Genomic DNA, 16,368 nt, shown 5'->3' with positions numbered 1-16,368 from the left:
CCACCCACAGTGCTGTTGGTTGGACCCCAGCTCCCACCACCGTAACTTAACCTGCTCTCATCCTGGCCATCAGCTTCTTGCTCTTCCCCCAGGCCCCCGAAAAGTGGATGCAGCACCTAGGCTGGGACTGGGCCAGCAGGAGACTCTCCTCAGCTACTAAATGCAAGGGCCACTGGGACACCCACTTGTCAAGTTCAACAGTATTTTAAAGCACTGTTTATTTACAATATTTAATGCACTAAACTAATGCAAAAAAAAAAAAACCCGTGATGAACAAAATGTCAAATTTTTAAATAAAGACAGAATCAATATTACCACCTTGTCTTTTACCTCAGGTTTTAATACGCCTTTGCACGCACTGAATGATTTTTTTTTTTAAGATTTATTTATTTATTTGAGAGAGAGAAAGAGAGCAAGTGAGCAGGGGGTAGGAGCAGAGGAAGAGGGAGAGAATCTCAAGCAGACTCACCACTGAGTGTGGTGCTCGATGCAGGACTCGATCTCATGACCCTGAAATCATGACCTGAGCTGAAATCAAGAAACAGATGCTTAACTGACTGAGCCACCCAGGTGCCCCTGTGAGTGATTTTTATTTAATTTTAAAATTTTGGTATTTTGTTCATTATGGATTTTTTAATATTGATTTTGCTATTTCAAAAAACAGTGCTTTCAAATGTTATTTATTTCAATCACTGAGCGTTTTGACCCCTACTTAATTTTTGTGCTAAGGCCTCACCTGGCCCTAGAGGTATCTTAATCAAGGCAGATAATGAAACTAGTTGGAGCTCTTTCTTCCAACTAAGTAAAGAGAGAGAGAGTGAGAAATGCAGATGACGGGGAGAGACGCAGGGGGGCAGTTTGGAATCGGAATGAAAGCAGGTCAGCAGGCTAGCTGGGGAACAACTGATAAGTAGGGATCGTGGCTGAGGGCCAGAACAAGCTGAGGAGACACTCGGTCAGGCCCCAGTCTCCGCATCTGAAAACTAAGTGGGTCTCATTAGACCGACGGTTCTCACTCCTGGTTGCTCACAAGAGTCCTCTGTGGAGATTTTTCAAAATACTGATTCCCAGGTCCCACCCCACAGCCTGTAAAGTCATAAACCTCTGAGCTTGTGGCCCTGGAATCAGCATTTCCAACCCCGCCTCCGCCCAGCAGTGTCATGTTCCCAAGGCTGTGAATACCTGACTTCTTCCAGCTCTCATATGCTGGACTCTCTCCTTCTGCTGCTACTGCTGGGATAATTACTAAGGTGACTTTTGTAAACTCCTTAACCGTCTTTGGATTACAGAAACCTTTGAGAACCTGAAAAAACAACGCATCTCTCCTTAGGAAAAAAAAAATGCTCATTTGACACATACCCCATTCAGTCCCCAACCCCCCTCCTACCCTTGAGAAGCCATTGACTGGCTCTAAATTAAAAATTCCCCACCTAGGGGCGCCTGGGTGGCTCAGTCATTAAGCGTCTGCCTTTGGCTCAGGTGATGATCCCAGTATCCTGGGATCGAGCCCCGCATCGGGCTCCCTGCACCGCGGGAAGCCTGCTTCTCCCTCTCCCACTGCCCCTGCTTGTGTTCCCTTTCTCGCTGTGTCTCTCTCTGTCAAATAACAAAATCTTAAAAAAAAAATAAAATTCCCTGTCTATTGTAAGTAGTAGTGTAAGTAAGCCTATTGAAAAATATGGAGATTGCCTGTATGCGGCCACGTGCTGAGGGCTGTCTAAACGGTTTCCGGGGACCCATTTCTCTTTTTGGAAGGTGAGCTGAGATACGAGTCTGAGACTTGACATTCCCCCTGCCTCCGCTTCCCATCCAGTAGCCTTCACAACTCACACCTAGATGCCTTTGGTCAACCGTCCAGCCCGGATTGCCATGTGACTCACCCGAGAGCTTTTAAGCAATACCCGTGCCGGGGCCCCATCCCCCAGAGACCCTTACTTACCTCATCCGCAGCACGTGTTAAAGCCCACCTGTGCCTCCGACGGGCAGCCGGGGGTGGATGCTGAGGGAGGAGACCGAGCCGCCGCGGGGTGCAGCCGGCCCCTCCGCACTGACCCCCGGGCACTTACCGAGCTAATCGCGCCCAGCTGCATGGGTGAAATTGAATGGTTTTATAAGCTGCTTAAATTTAATAATCCAAAAATATAGAGTGCCTTCAGCATCGTGTAACACGAAGAGGACCAGCCAGGTAATGAGAAAAGTGAGGTTCAGTCCTGGTCTCACCTGAGCCTGCCTCCCTTATGGCGGTCAAAGATACAGCCTCGCAGGCTGGGCAGCCCTCAGTTCACACCCAGCTCTGCAGCGTGGCAAGTCAGCCGCTCCTAGCCTCTTGTGTGACTTCCGGACCTCATGACAGCATTACTTCAAAGGGCCTGATGAGCACAGAAGTGCCTCGGGAAAATTCTAGCATGTGGCAAGAACTCAATAAGTTTTTGCTGTGATTATTACGATTCGGCCCAGCAAACCTCCCGGAGCCATTGTAGCCTTCAGTGAACTGCAAAGCATTATAAGCTGGGGTGATTGTCACTGAGTTCCTGGCTTTAACTAGGCTGAAGCCGGTGCATGAGGAAGGCTGATTCCAGAGCTCCCGGGAACGGGACTGGCCCCTGACCCCTCCATACTTTCAGAGGGTCTTTTGAGACCAAACTGTGAGTGAGCCCCATCTTAGATGGGGGACCACCATCAGGTTGGCCAAGCAGTCCTGTAATAGTGTATAGCTACTTTCTCACCTACTTTCCCACCTAGCTCTTGGGCCTGAGTCAAACCTGAGTACCAGGGCCACAACAGTGATTGAAGTGAATTGGTCAAATTAGAAGAGAAAAAAAAAAAAATCAGATGAATGCCACCTCCTGCTGGATATTTTAAATGCTCCTATAGCAGGTTCTAGAAGAGCTTAGCACATTCAGAAATACTTAGGAGGCATAGCTCAGAACCTGCAGATATTTTCAAAACTTTCTGTTTCGTGTCTTCTTTACAAGTGCTGCCAAATGCACCCTGAAAAAGTGACTGAGCTCCCTAAATTCCCGGACATGGGTGAATAGGAAGCTTGGGGCACCTATCTCCCTGATTAGTCATGAATGAATCTCTTAGGTTTGAAATTGCTTTCACCACTTAAGGAGGTCTTGCTATCTTGAATGGCAGAGCAGTATGAATGAACTCCGCCATCCATCCGGGTAGTAGCCTGCTGCTTGTTTGAACAAAGAAAAGGAAAGAGGGAGAAAAACAGCAACTAAATTCTCAAAAACATCCTGCCGCACTGAGCACAAAGGGGAGCAGGGGATACTGGTTGGCCTGAGGCATCAGTGTTCCTTATGCAGAAGATTTATGGGGCATTGCAGAGTGATAATAATGATGAGGATGATTAATAATAATAATAATCAATAAATGTTCCTATATGTGGGGAACACAGCTAAGGACTTTTTATACATACTAGCTAACTGAATCCCCTTAACGATCCTATGAAATCAATATTATTTTCAGTTTACATGTAAGAAAATTAAAGAGAGTCTAATACACTTGCCCAAGGTCATACAAGATTAATTAGTTCAAGTAATCCAAGTAAAGGTCTTTCTGACACTAAAGCCCTGCTCTTAACCATGGCATAATACTACCTGAATACGCATCCCAAAACGTGTCACCCAGAATGTCAGTTTCCTATTCCCGAGAAAAGGTTAACAAATTCCACAGTAGGAAGAAGACAGAGTCCTGTTTTTCTCTGGGACCTTCCCCTCCTTATTTCAGAGAATAAGTAACCGAGATAACCAAAGGGCAGGCCACAGGAAGAAGGGACCAGTGAAAAAAAATCTGAATTGATTAAGAGACAATTGGACAAAACACCTTCAAATTCACAAATTTTTCAGAAAGTTTAGAATCTTAAAATCTCTTTGCAAGTATAAAACAGTAAACGTGTTTGCAAATTTTCATTCTGAATGAAGGACATAATTTTCTCTATTATATTCCTGGCTCCCCTACCTTCTGACCTGGGAATTTCAACTCTGTATAGCCATGGGATAATATACCCAGTAGGCTTCTTGTTAACTTTTGTCTTACTGAACGGCCATGTCATCTTGAAACTACTACAAAAGCCTAAAAGGCAAAAGAGAGAAGGAGGAGGGAAGAGACAGTTTTGATTCAGCCCCTGTATCAGAACACCAAAAAAAAAAAAAAAATAAGATACAAATGAGGGCCAGGAGCAAGGGTGTCTAAAGCGGGTCTGAAGCTTCTAAAAGTTCTGCAAAGAGGGCATCACTAGCATTTGTGTGCTTTGCAGAAAACGCCCAAACTTGGGATCTCCTGCTTCCCGAGAACAGAGCTGTTCCCTACCTAGGACTCAGTGACCCCCAGTGCCAAAGCCGATTAGAATGTGAGTTACATCCTGCATTTGACCATCCGATCCACATTTTCCCTTGAGTTAATAATTTGACCCCTCTGAGGGGTCTTGCTGTGTGTACTGAAACTGTCTGTTAACTCTCCTATGGACTGCTGGGTTCCGTATTTCATTTCCAGCAGGAATTTCAGAAGGTCAAAGTCCCCATCTGTGAAGAAAGCCATGAGTAATGAAACAAGGCGGGCAAGTTCACCCTGGAGGAGATGGTAGTCTTTAAAGTGTGGTTGACAAAAGACCTTTAGACTGTAGACATTTGGGGCCTGGCTAGAGTGAACAGAGAAAAGAATTAGCTCAGGAAGAGAGATTCTTAAATCAGTGGGAAAAAGCAAAACATATGATATGCAGAGTTGCAAGCTACTGGCACATTTGGTTTCCATTAGCTGTACAAGCAATGGTTTGGGTTGTTATTGTTGATGTTGTGTGTGCATGTGCATTAGGTTTAATGGGCAGCCGGAGCAGAGGCAGTAATAAAAATGTAGCAGAGTGAGTATGTGAAAGAATTCAAGCTAGAACTTATCAGGGTGGGGAAAAAAGAAATCCAAGTATTTGCAGGTCCTGGGCTCTCCAAAGCCTATGGTTTCCCACACTTAACAGAGAGAGCCCCACAAGGTGTCAGCTTTCTCATTTCAAAGTCAAAAGCAACCAAAACCAAACAGGAGCCTCAGAGCTGAATGGTTTCTCTCTGATTTACACATCAATGTTTCTGTGAGTGTTGATTCAGCGCAGTGATCCCTGGCTGCACCTTGCAGACAAGGGCCTCTTCCTGCTGGTCCCTCTGACGCTGTCAGCCCTCCAAGGGTACAGCTGTGACAAGACACTCCATGCTCAGTCTGAGGGCAGAGGAAATTTCCTGTACTTTCTCAGATTTCCTTTTTGTAACGACAATCCCAATACTGTCATGTACGTAGTTCTTCTTCAGGTTAGTAATAGATTGTGTAGGTTACTGGACATGAATATACTCAGGCCTCTCCTTACAGAAGGGCACCTGGGGAAGGGAAGTATTTACCCACTGGCATGATCCATGTCAGCATTTTTGTGATTGGAGGTCAGAACATCTAAGCTATAGGAACTTCTGAGACTCCAAAGACAATGAGAGTCTACTGCAGCTACCACCAAATCACTGTTTGGAGGATTTATAAAATAATAATTGTTGGGCTGCCTGGGTAACTCAATCGGTTAAGCATCGGACTCTTGATCTCAGCTCAGGTCTTGATCTCAGGGTCTTGAGTTAAAGCCCTGCACTGGGTTCCATGCTGGGCACGGAGCCTACTTGAAAGAAAAGAAAAAAGAAAAAAGAAAGAGAAGAAAGAAAGAAAGGAAAGAAAGAAAGAAAGAAAGAAAGAAAGAAAGAAAGAAAGAAAGAAGAAAGAAGAAAGAAAGAAAGAAAGAAAGATAATAATAATTGCTATCTTTTACTGGGAACTTAAATGTCAGGCATTTTTCATACATTAGATGCCCACTTCTAGTCTCAACTTCGGGCCCTCCCACAGTATTCCTTTTCTCCGAGACCTGATGTGATGCCAAAAGGGAGCCTCCTGAATTTTTTTTTTTAACAGTTGCTTAGTGGATGTGGAACCTATGTGAGTCAAACTTGGCGAGGTGGTTTGTTTGTTTGATTTTTAGCACCAGCATGGAAAGACAGTTTGGAACGTGGGTTACCATAATATTTCTCCAGGAAGCCATCAGTACCTAAAACTTTGGGAACTGCCATTCCTCTGGTAGGGTTTCCAAATACGAAGAGCGATGCCAGGAGCAGAGGGAATGGCTGGGAATGGTTTGCAGCATTTCTGAGTTAGCTGCCAGGTGTATGATCTGTTGCTCACTCTGGGGGTTGGCTCCGCAGAAGTTCATCAGCACCTGCTACCTGCTACAGCAAACACGACCCACATTTTTCGCCCCCCGACCTCCTCTTGTTTTTGGAAAGCCCTTTGGCTCTCACTTATTCTGGACCAATCCTGTGTAATTCTATAACTACCACTTGAAAGAAATTTAATTTTCTACTCAGTGCATTCACCTCTCTTTGAAATAGATGTGAAGGGCACTCTGCTTTATAAATTCTCCCCAAATCTAAAAGAGCACTCTGAGAGGACCCTGAGAATAGAGCATCTACACAATTCCTACCCTAAAGACATTGTGTCTCCTCTTAGATCAAGAGGCGATAGCATATGTTTGGTCCTCAGTTATATAGATTTATATCTCTTGTGCTGTGCTTCTCACAGCATCTGGCATTGAGTAAGTACTGGATACGGTTTGTTGATCGTGAGTTGGGGTGTGTATGTGCGTGCACATGTGCAAAAAAGAAAGGAGGGTTCAGCAGTGAAGGCAGGCAGCAAAAAGAGAAGCCCAAAGAATTAGATCATTTCTATAATCAGTGCTGTTTACTTTTTATTACCATGGGAAAATACAGTTGCAATAGCAAATGCTTTCTGATTATAAGGGAGAGCAATACTATGTATTTTAGGTTTTCTTTCTTTTCTTTTCTTTTCTTTTTTTTTGCCAATATAACATTTAGACACACGTTTTTGCCTTCAGTTGCAATTATCAGTAAACAGCTGTTGAAAGACTTTGTTGATAACCTTTCTAAAGACAATGTCTTTCAAAAGACCCACTTCTATTCCACCCTTTCATTGGCGGGCCGGGGTCAAAGGAACATGGAGTGTGCATATGCATCCGTGTCTCCCTGTATTTTCCCCATCTCATCTCTCCTTCTCTTTCTCCCTCTGCCTTTCCTACCCATTATTATACTATCTGGGTTTTGTCAGTTAGCCGGCACTGAAATAACGATGTCCCCGCATATTTGTATAAAATAATGCAACTGAGGGGCGCCTGGGTGGCTCAGTGGGTTAAGCAACTGCCTTCAGCTCAGGTCATGATCCCGGGGTCCTGGGATCGAGCCCCGAAAGGGGCTCTCTGCTCAGGGAGTCTGCTTCTCTCTCTCCCTCGGCCCCTCCTACCTTGCTCGTGCATGCTCTCTCTCTCTCTCTCTCTCAAATAAATAAATAAAATCTTAAAAAAAATAATCCAACTGAACAAAAAGAAAGTCCTCCATCTTCTTCCTTATTAACTACGTGGGTTATCAGAATGAACAATGAACTTTAAAATTGTAGACTTTAGGGACGCCTGGGTGGCTTTGTCAGTTAAGTGTCTACCTTCGGCTCAAGTCATGATCCCAGGGTTCTGGGATGGAGTCCCACATCAGGCTCCTTGCTAACGAGGAGCCTGCTTCTTCCTCTGCTACCCCTCCCTCTGCTTATGCTCTCTCTGCCTCTCTCTCTCTGACAAATAAATAAATAAAATCTTCAAAAAAATAAAATAAAATCGTAGACTTCAAATTCGAGTCCTGGATCATTCACTTACTAGGTAAGTGATGGAAATGTATTTAATCTCTACAGTTGACTTACGTGTGATGTAAGATAATAATACCTGCCTCACAGTGTTATTCTTAAGGTTCAATGAACAAATGTGGGTAGAATATGTGGCATATTGGACGTGACCTGCAACAAGTACTCAATACATACTGCGTTTTTTCTGAGATTCCCTTTGGCAGAAAAGGTAACACACCAAAACCTCAGCCTGCCCATCAGTAAAGCCGAGAATACAGATAAAGAAAAAAAGTACAAGACTCCTATAGAACTCTGGATCTGATTTTTCTTTCAGTTATCATATTCCCTGGCTGTGTCCTAATGGGTCAGCCTAATTTTATGGAGAATTAAGATTTTTCTGAGAGGAGAGGACGTTCAAGGGTGATCTCTCAATAGACATTGGCAACCTATCCTCCATCTACACTATTTTTTCCTGTTTTTAAACATTTTTTAAAATAGCAATGAATATTGCCATTCATTGATGAGTTATGGAGAATTTCTTTGGTGTTTGTTCAATCCTTGCCACTGAGGACTCGTCATCAAAGAAAATGAAAAGAGAACTTTCCTTTCCCCTTTCGCTCTCGCATCTAGTGTGGCTAAGTCTTTGGACTTGGAGTTCTGGGCTCAATTTCCCCAGCCCAGCGCCTTGAGGTGTTACCTCAAGGTGGGACAAACTGGATCATCCCAGAGGAGGAGGGGCATAGCCACTTGGGGTTTTAACACATGGCGGAGACACAGCATTACTCTGATGGGAGAAGGAGACCAAGCAGGGGTCGGGCTCAGTGCAGTGGACGTGGATACCACCAGCAGAGCTGCTGCCTTGGAAAGAGAACTGAGGATCTCAGGTGCAACTATTAGTCAGAAAGCTAGATGATCTTACCCGATTTTCCTGGAGCATGTAAGATTTGGAGTTCTTTTCTGCTCCCAAATGATGGAAAAAGACTCACAAAAACGACTGAGATTGGAAGGCTTGCCAGTCTGGTGGTTGGAGACAGAGAATGATTTAATTTAAGACAATAAAGAAACTTCCATATCTTGCACTACGGGCTGCAGAGCCATTCATCCCCCTACTCTACTTTTAGTCCCGTTTCATAGGGCTGCCCCTTTTACTCTTAACAATACCCTTCCTGCCCTTCTAGTAAAAACAAAACCTTTGAGGATGAGGGTAAGAGGCTTCTCTTTTGTAGTGCCCCAGACAAACCTGGAAAACAGCTTCAAGAGTGGTCAGTGACCAAGTTCAGACCCCACAGTAATCAGTGACTGGTCCGGGATGTGAACATAAGTGGCTGAAATCCACCTTTGGGAGGAAAGTCAGGCATGAAAGATGCAGAGACATTGGAAAGAATTCCACCTTCTCCTTTGTTGTTGTTGTTGTTGTTGTTGCTATGGAAACATTCAAGTCAAAACATACAGGAGTGGAGCCACACCAAGACAGAAGGGACAGAACCTACCTATTCTCCCTTCCCTTTCCACCATCGTGTAGTTGGCCGATCACAGGGTCAAGTCATCACTGACATCCCTTCAGCTCTAGAATTCTAAATATTGAGTGTTGACAAGGTACTAAGCCAGACACTGTCATGGAAAGAAAAGACTTGAAAGCTCTGGAATCATGTGTTTGACCCTACCTCTGCCGATCGCTACCCAAATTACCAGCTCCCCATGATGCCCAGAACACTGGTGGGGCCTTCAAGGACCTGTCATGTTGTTAATAATATATGACACAAAATATTTGCTAAGAACTAGGGTGAAGGAAGAGAGGCACTCAAGGATCAACCTGCACGACCCTGCAAATATCTCCTTAAGCTTTGTGCACCACTAATAATATAATTCTGACTTTTATGCAATAACTTCCATGTTAAGTCTCAAGAAGTCTTTAAGTCTCAAGAAAAAAACCATTGGACAGTCAGGGCAGATATTAAGGTCCCGATTTAATCAACAGAGAAACCGAGTCTCAAAAAGTGTATTTGAACAAAGTTCACAGCTGACCTGAGCTGAAACCCTTCCTTTTACTACCCCTTCAACTAGTCTCAGTTCCTGTCCTTCCTAATCCCTTCCAGTTGAAAGATTTGTGTTCCTCTGAACTAGTCCAATCTACTGGACTTGACTGACTTCTGACCTATTTCATAAGATTTAGGAACTAGAAAAGTCTCGAAAGGACCTGCATACTGGGGATGCTGTTTTATTGGTAAACAGTAAGACAGTTTCCATTTCTTGAGGTCACACGACTAGGTGAGACCCTGCAAATCTGGTCCACCTACATTGATGGCAAATCCATGGTCATTCTGGCCTGTCTTGCATGGCTTTCCATGGCAGCGCACTGACCAGGGATCACCGCAAGCGAACCTCATAAGTGATGAAAGACTGCTCCTCCCTCAGTGGCTCTGGTTGCAGGCAGCCTCCTTCCTTTAGCCTGATGTGCCCTAGAAATGTTACTACTCTCTGTATATGCCAGGAGAGGCTTGGGAAACATCTGTGTAATTCTGAAGTGAAATTCTTCACCGTGATAATCACCATCTAAGACAGGACAGGTGAAGTTACTACAGTCACACTTGTGTTGTCATTTTTTGCTATTTCATTGTTTACATCTCTAAACCTCTCTGTTAACCTATAACCTTTAGGACCAGTAAGAAAAAAGTATAGTTTACTTAAGGCCATGTCAAATTTTTACAGCCATGTCCAATGTAGCCACAAGGAATCTATGGTTCCCGGCTAAGAACCACCAATCACTTCTGCAGGGAGAGAGGTTTAGAGCCAAGATGGATCTGACCAAGTTTGTCCCTCTTTATAGGCCACTTGGCAAGAGAGAGAAAGAGGGAGGGAAGGAAAAAAAAAAACAAAACGCTTCCTTTAGCCAACTCCTCAAGATGTGAACCAAATGCCGAGCAGGAGGTTCATCTATAAATTGAACTCCTTTAAATCTAAGATCTGATCTCAGAGTTGTAGCAATTGTTTTTGCATTTTCAAAATATTCACCAACTACTCGTGCTCCAGATGGGACTACTGCCATGTAAACCCTTGAAGATCACCCAGGAATGATAACTGGCTGGAGTGGTGTGGAAATGCAGCCCCCAAAATATATGTCCAACCAGAACCTCAGGATGTGATCTGACTTAGGATAAGGGTCTTTGTGGATATAATTAATGTAAGGATCTGGAGATGAGATCCTGCTGGATGAGGGTAAGCCCCAAATCAAATGACAACTGTCATTCTAAGACACAGACAAGTATCAGGCACAGAGAGCCCAAGTGCCCAAGGCCATGTGAAAGCAGAGACAGAGACTCTGCAGGAGGTTATACAGCTTCAGGCCAGCGGCCACTAGAAGATGCCAGAAGCCACTAGAAACTAGAGGACGCCTGGGATGGATTCTCTCAAAGAGCCTCCAGGAAGAACCAACTCTGCCAACACCTTGATTTCAGACTATTGCCTTCTAGAACTGTGAAAGGATGAATTTCTGTGGCCGTAAGATGCCAAATTTGTGGCAATGTGGTAGCTCCAGTTGCCTTCTCAAGAAACCATCTATGGACTCACTCACCACAGAGCCTCAATGAAGAGGAAAGGGACAAAATGTTATTATCTCTTCTTACTGATAGAGAAACTGAGACCCAAATAGATAGTATCTCTGCCTGGTTGATAAGCCAGTGACAAAGGCAGTTCTCCTGATGCCCAGCCCAGGGGTCTACACAGAAGACTGACCCCCTCTGATGTGGGGAGAGCAGCACCTGAAAACATTTAAGGCCACATCATTACTCTGGTAAAGACATGATCAGCTACAAAAGTCCCCAGTGAGCAAAGGCCTCAAGGATCTGCTTTGCATTGTCACCAAGCAGGTTTTGATGATGTCATCTACAAATTGCAATGCTAACTCCCACCTCCTGTATTCCCATGGAGTCCAAAGTTCTGGCCACTGATGATAGCACGTGGAACCCTATCAGACTATGAGCTCCCAAAGGCTCGTAGCGTCTCTTTCCCTGTGGTACCCTTGGTCCCTAACACAGGGTTTTAAAGAAGAATGGTTGGGTAAGTGAATGAGGCCACCCTGCCTAATCCTAGCTCGACAGGGGGTGGCTGACCTTTTTTGGAAGGTGTTCAGTGGAAAGTCACCAGCACGGTCATTGCAAACGTACACATATGGCTCACCAACCTGTGCTCAATCCATCAGGACCTCCCTCAAGTGGTGGTATGCCCCAAACTAGCCTTTCTCAGACTCATTCCACGGGGAAATGCCTGGCTGATGAAGTCACAAGCTGCCTCACCCGTGTGGGCCCACGTAAGCCAGGGTGGATGTGGTATGGCCATCCCAGCCTGCGAGCCTGGAAGTCCGCTCTGTTCTACCCCAGGCCAGAATCACACGCTGCGTGGGATGAGTGTGTTTTTGGGACAAACCCTGGATCTTTTCTAATTGTTCAGCTGGGTGATGTTTAAGCACACACGCTCTTTTGCTGGTAGCCCAGTTCTTGTAGCCTGATCACGACTGGCAGAAGTTGCCAGCAAATTTCCATACTGTGGTTGTCCACCTCCGGTCTAGACAGCGGCTGTGCTCTCCTGCTCTGAGATCAGGGTGCCTGGCCACTTCAGGGAAAGAGTATCAGCTGCCCGTTCTGCTCGAGGAAGGGTCAGATACTCAGGCTGAGGAGACTCTGGTCTAATAGGGTCCTGGGGCAGACTCCTGGGGAAAGGCCAGGAGACAAAGCTGCCACAGGCACAGCACATCTGGGTTAGGAAAATCAACCGGGCAGAGGCTCAGCCTGCTTCCATGAAAGCTTTTTTTTTTTTAATTTTATTCATTTATTTGAGAGAGAAAGCCAGAGTGAGAATGAGCTGGGAGGAGGGGCAGAGAGAGAGGGCCTGGCAGACTCCCTGCTGAGCAGAGAGCCTGATGCAGGACTCTATCCCAGGACCCTGGGATCATGACCTGAGCCAAAGGCAGAAGCTTAACCGACTGAGCCACCCAGGTCCCCCCATGAACGCTTTGATTAAACCTGAGTGCTCTGTAGCCATTTAGCCAAGCTCCAGCCCTGGACAGGATTGTGCTCAAATCTTTAAGACCTGGGTTTAGCTTTTGTGCAAATGGGACATGACCATCATTCTAAACTGACAACTGACATGCGCCAGAAGTTGAAAGAGGGAATAAGGACAAATATCTTTGGGTCAGACATTCAAATACATTGCAGAGTCAAAGCACAGCAATGAGTGATTATCTTGAGTATAAATGGACATAACATTTGTGCCCCATGGCCTCGTCTTATAGATCCTCACAGCACCCGTGGGCCTTCCATACCAAAGGCGGAAAGGAATGACAGGGACCCTGGTACAGAGTATCAATCAGTCAACACACGTGTATTCACTGCCTACCACAGGAGACGAGTTTGAGACCCACCTAAGCTTTGGAGGTCTGTAATGACAAGTGGTGTCATCTGGCCCACACTCCCTCCCACATCACAAACCCCTCTCTTCATCTCCAACTATTGGAATCCTACCCAGCCTTCAAGGTCATGTCAAAGGCAGCCTCCTTTGTGAACCTCTTTCGAATCCATCCCCAGTCCTGCCTTCCCCAATATGATCTTTCCTCTCTTTGAACCTCTCATCAGAATCCGCTTTGGAGAAGTTACTTTCAAAAGAGTCAGATTCCCAACAAAGTCGTAAATCCCTTAAAAGCAGCATCATGCTTATTACTGTAGTTTCTGCAATGCTCAGCACAGGGCCCTGCTCAGCAGCTTTTAAAATGCATTTATTTAAAATTTTTCAACTGTCTGTGGATTAATAGCTGAAGATTGGAGGCGATGAAGAAAAACATTCAGAGTGGTTCTTGTCTTCCTAAAATGCCTTTTAAAGAAGGAACACACACACACACACACACACACACACACACACACACACACACACAGATCTAAGAAGACAAAGCAGGTATGAAAAGATGAGTTAAGAGTGATGGAGTGTGGGCACCAAAAACACAATAATAAATGCACCCCTAAGACGGTCATTAAAGTTTTATTGTTAACAGAATATTTCCTTTTTTTGTTATCAGAATATTTCCTTATTTATACTATATTTATAACTTATTTATATAAGTTATCCAGTCTTCCAGGAAGAAGCACAGTCACTGGACTAAAAGTTGGGAGGCCTGAGTTCTAGTCCCGGTTTTGCTGTGAACCAGCCATGTGACTCTGGATGAGGCAAAATCCCTCATGACCCAAATCTCTATAAAATTAGAGAATTCAACTAACTCATCTCTACTGCTTTATAATTTTGTACTTTTAAAAAACATTTCATTTGTACCACATCCCTTAGGTCCTTATGAGAATACCAAAAAGTAAAAGCAGCTCTCTGCTTGAGGGAAAAAGAATGATTTTTTTTTTCTTTCTCTTTGTCCTCTGAGGTTTTCCCAACAATTTTTCATATTTCTAATTAGGATACTATATCCCTACTTCATATATCAAAAATAAACAGCTGCCCAAAAGTTAAAAAAAATACAAATTAGATTAGATTAGGTTAGATTTAGGGGAATGCTGAAAAATGTAAAACAAATTAAACTCTTTCAATAATTCCATATCTTGGGGGTGTCTGGGTGGCTCAGTCGGTTAAGCGTCTGACTCTCGATTTCAGCTCAGGTCATGATCTCAGGGTCATGAGATTGAGCCCTGTGTTGGGCTCCACACTGGGCATGGAGTCTGCTTAAGATTCTCTCTCTCTCCCCCTCTTCCTCTGCCCCCCACCATGCTCACTCTCTCAATAATAATAATAATAATAATAATATAATAATTCCATACGTTTACCTTTGAAGGAAAAAAATAGGTCCATGTTCAACAACATTTGGTCAACACTTTGGCCCATACTTACCACAGTAAGAATGACTATCATAATAACATAGTAATAGAATTAGTAGGATAAATACAGCACTAGTATAGTAGTTTAAGGTTTGTTGGAATTGTTCAAGCCATGACATCATGTTTTTATTTCATCATCCAGAAGTTGTTTTGGTTCAAGTTCTGAGCTAATTAAACTTTAAGACTAATGACATCATTTTCACTTCCAAACAAGTGTATGGGATGTAATGATGTGAATATTACTTGAGTAATGAAAAGGAATGATTTCTGGCTTTAGAGTTAGTCTTTCATATTTGGTAAGTATTGAGGAGAAGGAAAAGAAAGGCATGGCTTGTGAGCATGGAGTTACGTTCAAGAGTAGAAAAAAGAAGAAAAAATTTTTAATTCAAAACTGGTCCATCCATATATAATGCTGGGGAAACACCTCATGTTATTGCATAAGATTACTCCCTGGGGTTTGCCAGTTTTGTATGTGTTGGGGGTTGGAATGAACATAGCACATTTCATTTAAAATATCGATTATTATTGGAAAATGGGATTCAATATAACTGTTGCCATCCAAGATTTATGCTCATGAAAATCTACTCATCCTATGCATCTATAGGACCACCTTGTAGAAAAGGCTCTTTTGTAAACCCAAACTTAATTCATTAAGCACTTTGATGACAAGGACCTCAGTAGCCAGCCAAGTACAATCATTAAGATTGGGTTTTTCTTCTTCCTAAACAGTCCCCTGTATCTGGCCTTCAAATAGTGTCCTGATTCCCCTGTGTGCATACCTGCAGCTTCCTCATCCTCCCTCAGAGCGTTCCATGCGACACTCTCCATGCCCTGCACTGTCGTTCAAGGTGCTAATACGGGTCTTCATTATATATTTATTTGCAAGATTATTTATTAATGTAATTCAATGTCCCATCCCTGGAACCACAGTAGATTAGAAGCTCCCTGAAGGTAGGGACTGGCTTTGATTAACTCCCCAGAGCCTAGCATGGTACCTAGCATGTAGTAGACACTCAACCAAGTTTCATGAACTTGCAAAAGGCTGCACGTGGTGCTTGTGCTGTTTTCCAGATGCTGACCTTGTAGGATAAAGAAAGTCACACAGGTGCCCAATAGAGTCTTTTACACATGTGTCTGAGTAGCCCTGCTTTTGTATCACTGCTCTGATACCAATGTCTGGGCAGGACAGCAGACATTTTGGAGGCCAGTGGGGCTTATTCAGGTTATACTATCATTTATCTTTTTTTTTTTTTGGTTGATGCTTGACTCCCCAAGAGGTGCGTATGCTTTTTGAGTGCAAGGACTTATGTGGAATTCACCTCCTAGGTTTGGCACTAAAAGGACGTGGGCCCTTTGCCCTCAAGAGCTTCCAGTCTAGGAGGGGCCAGTGTGGATACCATTAACTCTAATGTGATCAAATTTCTACTTCTGTTGTAACATTCCCTGAATGATCCAGGAGAACTGAGGAGGGAGAGGCTTCTCAGACGATGTGATATTGGGTCTGTGACTCTGAAGGATGAATGATGATGGTGGCAAAAAGAAAGGCTGGCCTGCTAAACTCGTCGGTGGAGGCTAGCGCCTCTTGACTCAGCTCACCCTACTTCCCGGAGCCCGATGAGTGTCAAGATTCTTGGCATCTTTTATGATGCCTACTTTGAATGCTCCATGTCTCTGAATCTGCAAGAATTGTAGGTTCAGAACGGTAGTCTGTCTCCTCCCTCTGCCTTCAGACATGAATGGCTCTGTGGTTATTTTTTTTTTTTAAGATTTCATTTATTTATTTGACAGAGACACAGCG

The sequence above is a fragment of the Callorhinus ursinus genome, unplaced genomic scaffold (genome assembly GCF_003265705.2).
Source record: "Callorhinus ursinus isolate GAN/ISIS: 27379988/994484 unplaced genomic scaffold, GSC_fseal_2.0 scaffold62, whole genome shotgun sequence".
NCBI lineage: Eukaryota > Metazoa > Chordata > Mammalia > Carnivora > Otariidae > Callorhinus > Callorhinus ursinus.
Note: the sequence above shows the minus strand (reverse complement) of the source record.